This window comes from Corythoichthys intestinalis, chromosome 6 (assembly GCF_030265065.1).
Source record: "Corythoichthys intestinalis isolate RoL2023-P3 chromosome 6, ASM3026506v1, whole genome shotgun sequence".
NCBI lineage: Eukaryota > Metazoa > Chordata > Actinopteri > Syngnathiformes > Syngnathidae > Corythoichthys > Corythoichthys intestinalis.
The window spans coordinates 31,618,479-31,632,830 of NC_080400.1; positions in this window are offsets into that span (position 1 = coordinate 31,618,479).

Sequence of the window (14,352 nt, forward strand, 5' to 3'; positions counted from 1 at the left end):
AGCCTATAGACAAGTTTCTGAGGTACTTCTGCTTTACTTCCTTAGGCCTGCAAGCAACTTTCATTTTAGAATTTCTCCATCCAAAACAACAGCGGAGCTGGAGTAACATGACTAATCTAAATCCCTTAAAAAAGATAATTTGGAAATACTACATCCATCTACCATCATCACGACAGGGGAGGACAACATCTTCATGAAGGCAGATGTGGAACTAAGCGTGTGCCACCACAAAGACCAGGTGTTTTTGTAGCCATGTTGCCACTGTGTTATGGAAGGTATGTTCTTCGTAACCCTGCATTTTTATGTGTCCAGTGCTCAAATAATACTAAGCTAAAATCTTGAGCATGAAACTACTTGTTGCCTTTGATATTGTTATTACAATGATGATTGCAATTATGATGATCTTTAATATTATTTACTACAACTATTGGATTTGCTACTAGCCTGTTGCTAATCAGTCGTATAGCATGGCACAATTATGTCAACGTATAAATGCAAATGTTACTAGTTTTTTGTTTGTTTGTTTGTTTACAAGTGGAAAGCACTGTTAAGCAAGGGAAGACAAGTTGATGTGCCTCACATCAACACTGACTGTACATCAATGGACATATGTCGAGACTGCGTGCATTTCACTCTGGAGTGGCTGAGAGGCTGGAACAGATGGTGGCTCGCCTCGCGACGAACCGTCAGTTTGATCCAGAGATTCAACTACGAGCTTTTTAACTGCAGCAACTTTAAAGAGTATAAAAACACCTGGGGAAACGCTAATATTCCATCATTTATCCATAAACCCGTGCCTTTTGGATTCATACCATGCCACTTCGCGTAATTAAACACATCGCAACACCAAGGAAACAATAGAAATTTGGATCGATTGTCAAGCTAAAACGACCGGCGCCCAAGATCCCGGAAATCTAGCATATTGTGTGCGTGACGTCACAACTAGGAAACAACCGGCTCAGTGCTTAGTACTGAATGGCGGCGATGATGGCAGACAATTTTGTTTCTAGTTGCAGCAACGAATCCGACATAATGAACGTTCTTCTAATGGTGACGAGGAGAGTTATGAACCTTTCTTTGGTGTTTTGGGTTATCAATTTGAGCCCAAACGAAAGCCAATGCAGACTAATGAAACGATCATTGAGGGGAGCATTCACACTGATGAAACACCGGCAACAGATCATGTGGGAAACACCGAATGGTTTGTTTTGCATTTCTTTTTGTGAAACTGACACACCGTTACCGCAAAATAATGTATAGAATAATTATCATTTATTGTGCTATCATAGGTTTTCGCTCTGCCAACAGATACAAATATGAATGGGATTAGAGGATTTGTTGTGTATATTTTACGAGCGATAATTTATACGTGTCCAGTCCTATATCCAATGCGTGATATGTTTTTTATTATAAAAGAGTACTCACTCTGGCCATTTCGAGCTTGGCTCCTTTGCTTAGCCTGGGGTGGTGGGGTAGTCTCATCAGTGCCAGTCATCGTCCTCTTTCTTGATATCTCGGGACATTTAGGTGGCTGCGCGTGTATGGTGGGCACCGCATGTGCTTTCAGCAGCAATTTCTTAGCAAAACCTGATTTCATTTGTCCATAGTTCGAATAGCTTTCAGGTGTATGCGCACCACACAAAACCGTGCTGGAGGCTGGGTCTGCAAAATTAGCCCTCTTTGCACGGACAAACTTTACTCATTGTCTGCATAGTCCAGCTCTTTTTCTTGCGTTCGGGAACTCATGGGTACTACATTGCGACAAATGGCTATTTGTACACCGCATAGCATGAACCATTTTAGCAATTTTTTGGTAAAACACGAACGCAATTCTCTCGCGATAAAAAACGATGGCACCTGCCTTGACCTTTTGTTTCCTGGCTATGACGTCAGAGCCCCATTCGGCTGTTTTCGGAATACTTTCGGAAATGTTCACAATTTTCGATCTATTTTCAATAATTGCTCTTGAATGTGATTAATTTTTTTGTTAACTTTATTAATATTTGTTATCTTGCCACATAACGGTTCTATTGATATCTCACAGCCCCTTAGTATTATAATTCTCTTTAAGATACTCTCTTGGAGCTGGAATTACTGAGGACAGCGGGAGAAAGCCCGTCTGGAGGCCGTAATGTCGTGTGAAAGTTTGGCGAGGCTCCGGAGCTCTGCTGTCTGATATCACATTCTCATGTGCTATTTTTTCTAATAATTTTATAAATTGTGATTTATTGACCTGTTTTGCATATGCACGAATCAATAAAACAAGAAATGGAATCATGTTGTCCAAATATTTTATTGCAATCAATATTTTCAATAAAAAAGAATGACATAGTATTTTTGTTTATATGTACATACCTAGTAGTATTTGCTTGCAACAACAAAATCCACGTCAGCTCTTCTGCATTTAGCAAGTGTTATATAATTTGTAATTTCACCTCATTTTGGTCACTCAAGTGGCCGGCGTATCAGTCTATACCTCACGTCAACACAGGCTGACAGGTTATTATAATTTTGTCCACGAATGATCAATGAAGTGATAAGAACAATCATACAATCTTATCTACGTCATGCTAAATCCATTTTTGGAGATTCCGTAGGTTCCTCTGGCTTGATTTTGCAGTTTTAACTTCGTCAACACACTGCTAACTTCAACCGCAACTCATGAGGTTTTTTTCTAAACCAGAAGTTGGAAGCAGAACTTTTGCAAGATGCCACCGCCCATATTTCGGTCAGGAAACTTGTCTATGCAGGTTGATACGGTGGAATTTAGAAGAATAACCAACATGTTTATTCACTAAAAAACCTGTAAAGCGTCAGCAAAAACAGGTACGTCGACAAGCAATGTCACTAAAGTGGCAGCGGCGCCATGTTTCATGTGCGTGCACACGCGTGTGTATGTGAGAGAACTTAATCAATGAGTAGACTAGACTCAAATTTACAGTGTTGTTTGAGGCAAGCAACTGTTTTTCTATAAAGTCAATTTGCAGTGCTACAGTTTACTGCATAACTATTATTTCCACAATGTTAAAAATTTATAACAATTTATATTTGTATGTATTCATTTCCCCACGGTGGGATAAATACCGTTTTTTCAAATTTCATCTTATGCTAAACTGTTAACCATGTTTTTGAAATTCGTAGCACCAAAAAATACAACAGTAGTTAATTAATTAGTTAATAATAAATACATTTTTAATAAATTAATTAACATCATGTGTGCGGCGTATAATTTATTCAACTGCGAATGCAATTTAAATGTATCGACAATTTTTCGGTTGTCAATGGACTTCACAACATTTTGAACAATTAAGCAAAATGTGTAGCTCCCTGTAGCATAGCTATTGACATTTTGGGCAACCAAATCAGAGTCAACGAATTATCACACATCTTATTTACTTCATGTGGTAAAACGCTCCAAATGAAAAGTCTTTCGCTGCAAGTCAGTTATCTGAGTTTAATGGGCAAATTCTCAGTGACACTGTTAACATCCAATGCGCTGTTGTTTTTGTTCGCAACTCAATTAATAATAATAATAATAATAATAATACATTTTATTCATCAGGCAAATACATATTAGCGTATACTGCCCCTAATTTAACATTCTCTTTGACACTGCACAGTATATCTGTTTGCAGCAGGACCTCTCACTTGTGCATTACTTAGCAAGACAGCTCCAATGAAATGAGGCTAAGCACTTATTGATGATAACATATAAGAATTTCTCCCAGTTTCTTTTTCCCTGAAGTGGCTGCAGTAAATAATTGTACCGAGCTTAGTACCGGCACTATTCGAAGAAATACACAAACAGCCTGCTCCTTACAATCTTTTGGACTATTCACAGATATCGTTTTCTAATCATTTTAAAGCCTCCCTTTTCCCTCCTCTCAAATTAAATCCTTTATATTTCCCAATACTGAAAATGATTGCATATTGCAAAGGTGAAGCAACCGCCATCAAGTGACAGCAAAACATAATTTCCACGTCTGGGTTATTGAAGATGATGACGCACTCATCTTCTACCCATCGAAAAGCGTCCAGATTTGCCGCCGCAAATGCGATCTCATGCCGACTGGGGATCATTATTTTCCTCACAGGTGGCTGTAAAATACACAAAATGATTTCCATGCGTGACTGAACGCTGTCTCGCGCTTCGTCTGATTGGGTCTTGTTGAGATACGCTCCAAAGGGCCTTGAAGCACTCCTCTGGAGAATCTAATTTTCACTGGATGGCCGCAAATGTGTGGCGGGGCATGAGGCAGGGCGTCATTTCGCCTGTCAGCACAATATCAAGTAAATAACAAGTAAAGGGTCCAAATATGGAGCCACCCAGGTGTCTCCATGGAAACAGAAGCACGGCAATGTGTAATGTCGACGTTGTAACTCCCAAAAGAATCATTGTTTTTAAGAAAAAAAAAATCAGGAAATGATCCCAATCAGGTAATGAGTCTGAGCATCAGCCATTCTGGTTAATAATCCTCCGAAGTTGCTAAGACAAGCATGATGGTCTCAGGTGTCACTGTAAGCATTAAAACAACTAACAAATAAAGTGGAGGCCAGTACATAGGTAAATATGGTACGTAACAAAAATGTCATTAAAAATGCTGGAAGAAAACATCTTCAAATTCGTATCTAACAACAAGATCATTCAAATACGTATTGTAATAATAAAAACAAAGAACTGTTTCGTTCACATAGAACAAAGCGTGACGCTGAGTGGAAGTGACATCTTTGCTCAGTGCAAAACGACATCACGTCCACTAGCATGTTGTGTTTGACGTGCAACGAGTGCGACAAGCCCTAAGAGCTCCTGGCTTCAAATTAATTAATCAGCGCCAGTGGCTGCAATGTGAACCGGGCAGCTTCACATATTTGGATCTGCCACTTTTTATCTACTTGTGCACCGTGACTAGCTTGTGTTTTTTTGTTTTTAGCTTTTCGACCATTGAAGGAATACATACAGTGGGGAAAATAAGGACTTAGTCAACCACCAATTGTGCAAGTTCTCCTCCTTGAAAAGATTAGAGAGGCCTGTAATTGTCAACATGTGTAAACCTCAACCATGAGAGACAGAATGTGGAAAAAAAAACCTGAAAATCCTATTGTTTGATTTTTAAAGAATTTATTTCCAAATTAGAGTGGAAAATAAGTATTTGGTCAACTACAAACAAGCAAGATTTCTTGCTGTCAAAGAGGTCTAACTTCTTCTAACCAGGTCTAACGAGGTCTAACAAGGCTTCACTCGTTACCTGTATTAATGGCACCTGTTTTAACTCATTATCGGTATAAAAGACACCTGTCCACAACCTCAGTCAGTCACACTCCAAACTCCACTATGGCCAAGACCAAAGAGCTGTCGAAGGACACCAGAGACAAAATTGTAGACCTGCACCAGGCTGGGAAGACTGGCTTGGTGTAAAGAAATCAACTGTGGGAGCAATTATTAGAAAATGGAAGACATACAAGACCACTGATAATCTCCCTCGATCTGGGGCTCCATGCAAGATCTCACCCCGTGGTGTCAAAATGATAACAAGAACAGTGAGCAAAAATCCCTGAACCACACGGGGGGACCGAGTGAATGACCTACAGAGAGCTGGGACCACAGTAACAAAGGCTACTATCAGTAACACAATGCGCGCCAGGGACTCAAATCCTGCACTGCCAGACATGTCCCCCTGTTGAAGAAAGTACACGTCCAGGCCCGTCTGCGGTCTGCTAGAGAGCATTTGGATGATCCAGAAGAGGACTGGGAGAATGTGTTATGGTCAAATGAAACCAAAATAGAACTTTTTGGTAGAAACACAGGTTCTCGTGTTTGGAGGAGAAAGAATAACTAATTGCATCCGAAGGACACCATACCCACTGTGAAGCATGGGGGTGGAAACATCATCTGTTTTTCTGCAAAGGGACCAGGACGACTGATCTGTGTAAAGGAAAGAATGAATGGAGCTATGTATCGAGAGATTTTGAGTGAAAATCTCCTTCCATCAGCAAGGGCATTGAAGATGAGACGTGGCTGGGTCTTTCAGCATGACAATGATCCCAAACACACAGCCAAGGCAACAAAGGAGTGGCTTCGTAAGAAGCATTTCAAGGTCCTGGAGTGGCCTAGCCAGTCTCTAGATCTCAACCCCATAGAAAATCTGTGGAGGGAGTTGAAAGTCCGTGTTGCCCAACGACAGCCCCAAAACATCACTGCTCTAGAGGAGAACTGCATGGACGAATGGGCCAAAATACCAGCAACAGTGTGTGAAAAGCTTGTGAAGAAATACAGAAAATGTTTGGCCTCCGTTATTTCCAGCAAAGGGTACATAACAAAGTATTGAGATGAACTTTTGGTATTGACCAAATACTGTTTTCCACCATTATTTGCAAATAAATTCTTTAAAAATCAAACAATGTGATTTTCTGTTTTTTTTTTCCACATTCTGTCTCTCATGGTTGAGGTTTATCCATGTTGACAATTACAGGCCTCTCTGATATTTTCAAGTGGGAGAACTTGCACAATTAGTAGTTGACTAAATACTTATTTGCCCCACTGTAAGTACATGAAATCAGGATTAAATCATTCACTGGCTTTCACGGTGATAATACATCAAGTCCATTTCAATTGGGATGACTCACTGCCAACCTTCCCAGTCAAAATGGATTGGATGCCTATCACCGTTAATGACAGACAACCCTTTAATATCTGACGTGTCAGCAGCGACACGTTTAAGCATGCGTCGACGCGTCCTGCGCAAATATCACCTTTGAGGCCTCGTCACGCTGTAATTAAGTCACCCACGTGCCGCTGGTTGGTCTCGTGTGAAAGTGCGGAAGTTGAGGTCCACACCTGTTTTCACTTGAAGTCAATCGATCAAGTAAAACGGAACATTATGTCATGTGAGTTTTGTAGTTTTATTGCCCTCACTAATAGGGTTGGGAGTCGATTGAATTTGAACGGTTCCAGTTCAGATTCCGATTCCAAGTTTCGATTCGGATTCTAAACGATTCTCAATACCGATTCTTTTAATGGGCAGGATTAAAAAAAATGCATAGTTTTTATTAATTTCTTAACTCAATTTTTTCTTAAATTATATGAACTTTCAACTAACTTTGCTATGAATTTCTCACAGGGCTATTCTTAACTGCATGTAAATATCAGGCTTTTAACTTGAATATGATGAAGTTTCTTTGCACAGGAGTGCACGTTCACAAAGATGCTTATTTTTCAAAAGCTCACGGAGAAAACATTTGCACATATTTGTTTGCTTATGTTTTCGAGTGTCTTATGCTGCAGGTATTTATTGTATTGCGTTGTTTGTTTTAGGTGGTATTTCTACAAGTTAGTTAAGGGCTGACATCTTGCAAATGTCAGGCGGCAAGTGTTCTGTCCCTCTTTCTGAAAGAAATAAGAAAAAAGAATTCCTGTGCTACAGAGAAAAGCAATCCCAATATGTATTTTACAAATGAAATGCCTCAATTATTATTTATTATTATTATTATTTTTTTTTTTTTTATGAACGGCTTTCAAACGCTTTGGATTTTCTCAACTTAAAGCGCCACGCAGAAATGAATAAATTTAATTGTATAAGCAGGATCTGTGTATTATTCTTATTATTTAATTACAGGTATTTTGGCTCGTTTCAATGTATTCAATTTTTATGGGCTATTATTTATTTTATTATGTATTTATGTTTTACAAATGTTTATGTTGTATAATTTTAGTTCTTATGTGCATATTAGTTCTTCCTTGTTTTGTTGTGGTAGGAGGGTTTTGTATTGAACACGGGGGTACTGGTACACGTTAAGCCACCTCTGGGACTTGTCTAAAACGCGGCCACACTGCGACTGGTGTGCATTGGCTGATTCACTTTAATGGCCGCGTTTAACTTTGTTGAAATGGCGGCATCGTTGTCGCACCGTAGACGTGCCTAGGGTAGTACTGGGGTTACTGGAAGCAGCAGGCAAAAAGAACTTTTTTTTTTTTTTTTAACTTATTGCTTTAGTTGGAATAGAATCCTTGAGGTGTACAGACGCTACACACCTCCTCTGCACTACACATCGTTGGGAACGCTTAATAAAACAAAGTCTGTAAATTTGCATGTTTTAACAGAGGGTCTGATATCATTTCGGTGTGTTTATTTTGTTACTTTGTTGTCATTTATGTGAAGCGAAGGAACACGTTTTTGTGCTAAGCTGAATTAGCCACTTCATATGATTTGCTCTTAACGGAGCTAGTCTTCATGTGGCTTCTTCTTCGTGGTGTTCGGCTGCTATTTTTTCGGGTCGGCGGTCAGGGCATCGAAACTTGGAATCGAAATAATAAAATTGGAACGGTTCCGGGAGAAGAGAAGTGTTAGTCCCGGATCCCATGGATGCTCAATTCCCAACTCTACTCATGAATAAACATTAAAACGCTGCATGAACCATGTCTTTATGTCCATATTTCCGTCATTCCTTGTCCTTTTTTTTAAAATGGAAAGCACAACAAAAAACTACAGTGTATCACAAAAGTGAGTACACCTCTCGCATTTCTGCAGATATTTAAGTATATCTTTTCATGGGACAACGCTGACAAAATTACACTTTGACACAATGAACCCCTGACAACAAAAGTGAGTTCACCCCTTAGAGACTATGTACATCCCTAAATGTCCAAACTGAGGACTGCTTGTCATTTTCCCTCCAAAATGTCATGTGACTCGTTACAGGAGTGCTGTCAGCATTGCTGCAGAGATTGAAGAGGTGGGGGGTCAGCCTGTTAGTGCTCAGACCATACGCCGCACTCTACATCAAATTGGTGTGCATGGCTTTCACCCCAGAAGGAAGCCTCTTCTGAAGACTGTACACAAGAAAGCCCGCCGTCTCATCAGACCATAGGATATGGTTACAGTAATCCATGTGCTTAGCTGACATGTCTTCAGCAAACTGTTTACGGGCATTCTTGTCATTTATAATTTATGTAATTCTTTTAATTTAATTTATTCTTGCAATTTAATTTCGAGTGCGGCGAAACGAAAAAATAACAACTGATCCAGTTGAAATGACAACTGAGCCACCATCATCACCATTAATCTCACCTTACCCAAGAGGACATTTTTTTTTCTCTAATTTTTTCATCTGTTGTGCTGAATATTTAGGGACTCTCACAATCTCACGATATATATATATATATTTTTTTTTTATTGGTAATAATATTTGTACGTAGTTATGTATTCCCAAAATGATTTTCACTTTCATTTATACTGTATTATTATATGTAAACTTAAACATCAAGGGGTCAATGTTCTTTTTATTGAGCTCAAGCCCTCCCAGTTTGAATGGACTGGATGTCGATTGCTGTCATTGGCAGTCTGCCACTGGCCTTGAGATGATGCCAGTACAATGTTCATTGCAAACATTTGAGAGTTCAAATCTAATTTCATTCATATCATAAAGATAACAGCGGGAAATGGCAAATGCCAAAGTCAACTATGTTTGAACTGAACTGCACCTGACAAGCCGAAAGAACCCATAAAGGGTGCAGCTTCCGTAATTGGCACTCGCAAAATAGTCGCTGTTGATGACATAAAATGTAGAAAATTTCCCCGTTAAGAAGAAGAAAAAAAAAAAGTTTCTGTTTTTAAGATGGTTACCACCAGCATTTATAGGACAGTCCTTCAGTCAAGTAAAAATTAATAAATTGTTTCACTGGGCAAATTTATTTGTTATCAAGCCTGCCAAATTTGAATGAGTAAAAAAAATGTTGAATATATGTAATACGGCTTTAAAAAAGGAGAAAATGGGGCTCACCTGTCAGGTCTCTGCAGTTTTTCAGTTAATTCATGTTTTTCTCATTGTAGTAATTTAACCTCTCCCAGGATTGTACATCTATGGCTCCGAAACATTCACTGCCACCCCTGTAGTTCAACAGGATCTCTGCAGGGTTCAACAAGCCAAATTTTAATTTTTAAGACTTTTAAAGAGACCATAATGGATCAAATTTAAGACCCATTTCACACCGATACCTGCAAAAAATGTACAAACGATTGGAAGGACACGGTAATTTTTGGGCTATAAACCGCTACTTTTTTCCTTCATTTTGAATCCTGCGGCTTATAGTCCAGTGCGGCTTATCTACTGATTTATTTGGGTTAATAGGTAACACTTTCTTTGACAGCGGCGTCATAAGAAATGTCATAATTATGACATGACACTGTCATGGGCATTACTGAATGCCTATGACAGATGTCATTAAGTGTCATCCGGCAAATTATGTCACTAACTCCATTTATATCCAGCTCGGCTCTTTTACATCCATTAAAAGTGACCTAATTTGCCGGATAACACTAAATGACATCAGTTATAAGCATTGATTAATGCTCATGACAGTGTCATATCATAATTATGATTGTCTAATGACAGTCTTATGGCACCACTGTCAAAAGAGGTGTTACCAAATACCATAACTAGCAATTAATGAAACAACTGGAACAGTAACTGAAGAAATAATTGTCACAGAACATGAATTTTGATTGTTATTTACTGTAGCGCTGCAATGCATGCTAGGAGGCATGTTGGACAACAACAGTGTTGGCAGCAGGTGGCAGCAGAGGTTGACTGTCTACACCAATGGAGCAGTGATGGCCAAATGAAGCTTCTTGAAGTAATAAACAATTTTTAGCATCATATGATGCTGCTGTCAAGTAATCTGTTACCAGTTAATATCTTTTGGTGTAAATATCCCATAATACAGTGAGGACAGCTGCGGCTTATATATAAACACTTGTCGTTATCGTGTCAAATTTGGTGGGTGGCGGCTTATAGTCGGGTGCGCCTTATAGTGTGAAAATTACAGTACTTGCAAAGTATATGAATTTATTCCCAGCTTTTTCCCACACTGTAATACAAATGAGCACAAAGTACTACTAGTATTATTAGTAGTTAAGTAGTAAAGTAACATCAATAGATTTTTAAGACCTTTCAAAATTGTTTTCAAGACTGTTTATGAGATTTTAGGAGAATTTTAGACATTTTAAGGCCTTAAATTCAAATTATCGGATTTTACACTTTTTAATACACAGCGGATACCCTGTTCAAATTGTTTGCACGTCTGTCGCTGTCAATAGCAGTAAAATTTTTGTACTTTTCCTTTTTTTGTAATTTCCACTGATGAGGCTTCCTTTTCGATAACCACATAGATGAAATAAAATGAAGCTTTATGTTTAGAAACAGTCTTCATCAGGAGGCAGACAAGAGTACAGTTCACGTCAAAAATGAGGGGAACTAAGGACAAAATGGACGTTAATAAATGTGATCCCATTAAATATGAATGAATAAATCATCTACCGAAATTATTCCATATACACAACAAATTTGATGATACCTGATTGTGAAATCAAAAGCCCGTAAAAACCTATAATGAAATTAGTAGCCAAGAAAAGCTCAAAATATATCAATTCTTTGTGACAACAATCTGCAAATGTGTTTTTTTCAGCAAGAAATGTGATGAGTTTGACACCTGTGTTATACTATACAGCAGGGGTCCCCAAACTTTTTCCTGTGAGGGCCACATAACCCTTCTCTTCTCTGATGAGGGGCCGGGGTCAGTTTGTAACAGAAAAAGTGTGACGATTGCAGGAGTGCCTAAATGTAAAAATGTATTGTTTTTCAGAAAGCCACAATCAAATAACCCTTTCTGGATTCTTCACGGAACCAAAGTAAATAAAATAAAAATGATATAATATAATATAGTATAATATAATATAATTAGGGCTGTCAAACGATTAAAATTTTTAAGCGAGTTAATCACAGCTTAAAAATTAATCGTAATTAATCGCAATTCAAACATCTCTAAAATATGCCTTATTTTTCTGTAAATTATTGTTGGAATGGAAAGATAAGACACAAGACGGATATATACATTCAACATACTGTACATAAGTACTGTATTTGTTTATTATAACAATAAATCAACAAGATGGCATTAACATTAATATTCTGTCAAAGCAATCCCTGGATAGAACGACTTGTAGTTCTTAAAAGATAGATTTTAGTACAAATTATAGAAATTTTATGTTAAAACCCCTCTTAATGTTTTCGTTTTAATAAAATTGGTAAAATTTTCAATCAAAAAAATTAACTAGTAGCTCACCATTGTTGATGTCAAGAATTACACAATGCTCATGGTGCATAAAATCAGTCGCACCCAAGCGCCAGCAGAGGGAGACAAAAAACACAAGTAACAAGTGGACATGACACTGCTGTCATTTTAATCTGTTTGAGCGGGGCATATGCGTTAATTGCGTCAAATATTTTAACGTGATTAATGAAAAAAATTAATTACCGCCCGTTAACGCGATAACTTTGACAGCCCTTAATATAATATAATATAATATAATATAATACAATATAATATAATCAGGGGTGCACATAATTTTTTTGCCCAGGTTCTCAGAGGAGGACCTGGAGATGTGACTTGGTCCTCATTGAGCTTGAGAGCCGACCCACCTGATGCGATAAATTTATGACAAGCTTTACTTAGAGCCAATTAACTTTGATTAATTATATTAACAGTTAATGCTTGATTAACATCAACTGGCACAACAAAATTGCCATTACTTTGAAGTGAAATGTAAAGAAATAAACATAAAAGCACCAATTCAAAATAAAGGGCATTATGCGGCTCCCACATTAACTCCAAGCCTTTTTAAAAGTGGGATGTCCTCCTCATAAGACCTCATTGAACGTGTATGTTTAGCTTTGTAAAATGCGAGCAAAAACACGTTTGTCAGTGCATGTCGCTGTTCATTACCTTTATTCCGCCCTATTCCGCCACATGTCCATAGGGCGAGTGGGGTCCTGTTTGACATCGATAGTTTGCTTAATTGCCACATGCTCTGTTTTTTTCGTGCTTTTCAAAGTTTGGATGGCTGAAATTCTTTGACCCTACATAAAATGCGTTGCTCTAATCGGCGACATTGGGATTCTCACGGCACATTTTGTACCGCATTTCCGTGCGAGCATCATTCACTTCTAGCCATGGTACCTCCTGTAGCCACTTTTCAGCAAAAGTCCTTTTTTTCGGTAGCTCCGGTGACGTCTCTGTCGTCTGTCTGTCTTTTGACGGGGGTGGGGGAACACGGAAGTAATTACTCAGTGTGGCCTGCCTCATCGACATTTTGAGAAGTTATTTTCTCGTGTCCGCCGCAAATAGTGGTCAGCCATCGGTACGCAAAAGCGTATGGAAGCCGTTGAGGGCCAGCGCGTTTGTCTACGTCCAGTACGCATGTGCGGACCACTTATGTGCACCCCTGAATATAATATAATATAATATAATATAATATCATGTAATGTAATATAATATAATAATACTGTATTAATTAAATAGATAATAACCAAATAACCATTGCTCAGTTCTTCACAGAAAAAAGCCAGGACATAAATAACTCTATTGGAAAAAAAAAAAATAATAATATTTTTTTTTTTTTTTCAATTTTTTTTTTTTTTTTTTGTTCAGGGGGCCGGACCAAATGTGGCTGCGGGCCGTATCCGGCCCGCGGGCCGTAGTTTGGGGACCCCTGCTATACAGTCTCCTGCTTAGCTCCTTATCTGTGAAACAGTCTTCAAAGGTTTTCCTTTCAACTTTGGCTCACCTATGTTTACCTTTTGAAGAAAATGCTGTTTATTGGTTGTCGTATAAAAAATTGCAAAACACTGAACTGGCAAGATCAGCTTTGCAGAATCTATTTTGGCTTTGTATAAGCAGAAGGGGGAAATGCGAAAATAATACAAGAAAATGGGATGAACTAACACAGACAAAACAAAACAAGGAATTAAAGTCTCGTGAGTGAAGTACGGCATATATGTAGTTAAATATTAATGCTTTGTTTGCAATACATTATATAATCTCATTAGTGGGGGCACTATTGCTGCACTTTACAACATCAAAGACAGATAATACACTTTATAAAGTAGGTATTAAAAAAATCTACACGCTTCTTGTCATTTGCCAAGTTTTTATGATCGGTAAAATTAGCACTGGGAGAATCAATTCCAAACACGTGACCAATAAAAATGAATAAATATACCGAGATAATGTGGTTACCAGTGTTGTCAGTAACGCGTTATGTAACGCGTTATGTAACGCGTTATTGTAATCTGTGTTACAAGCCACCGTCAGAGGTACTGATTTAGTCATTTCATATCCTGTTTTATTTTGGTAGGGTACTCTCTGTTCACTTCAGTCAGCTTTGTCATCCTCCCCTAATCACCTGAGTGCCTGCACCTGGTTCCTATTAGATGCACTCCTTAAAAACCCTTCTTGTCTGTTGTCATTTGCCAGTGCGTTTTCAGTGTTTAGAGATCATTTGGAATCTACGCCACAGC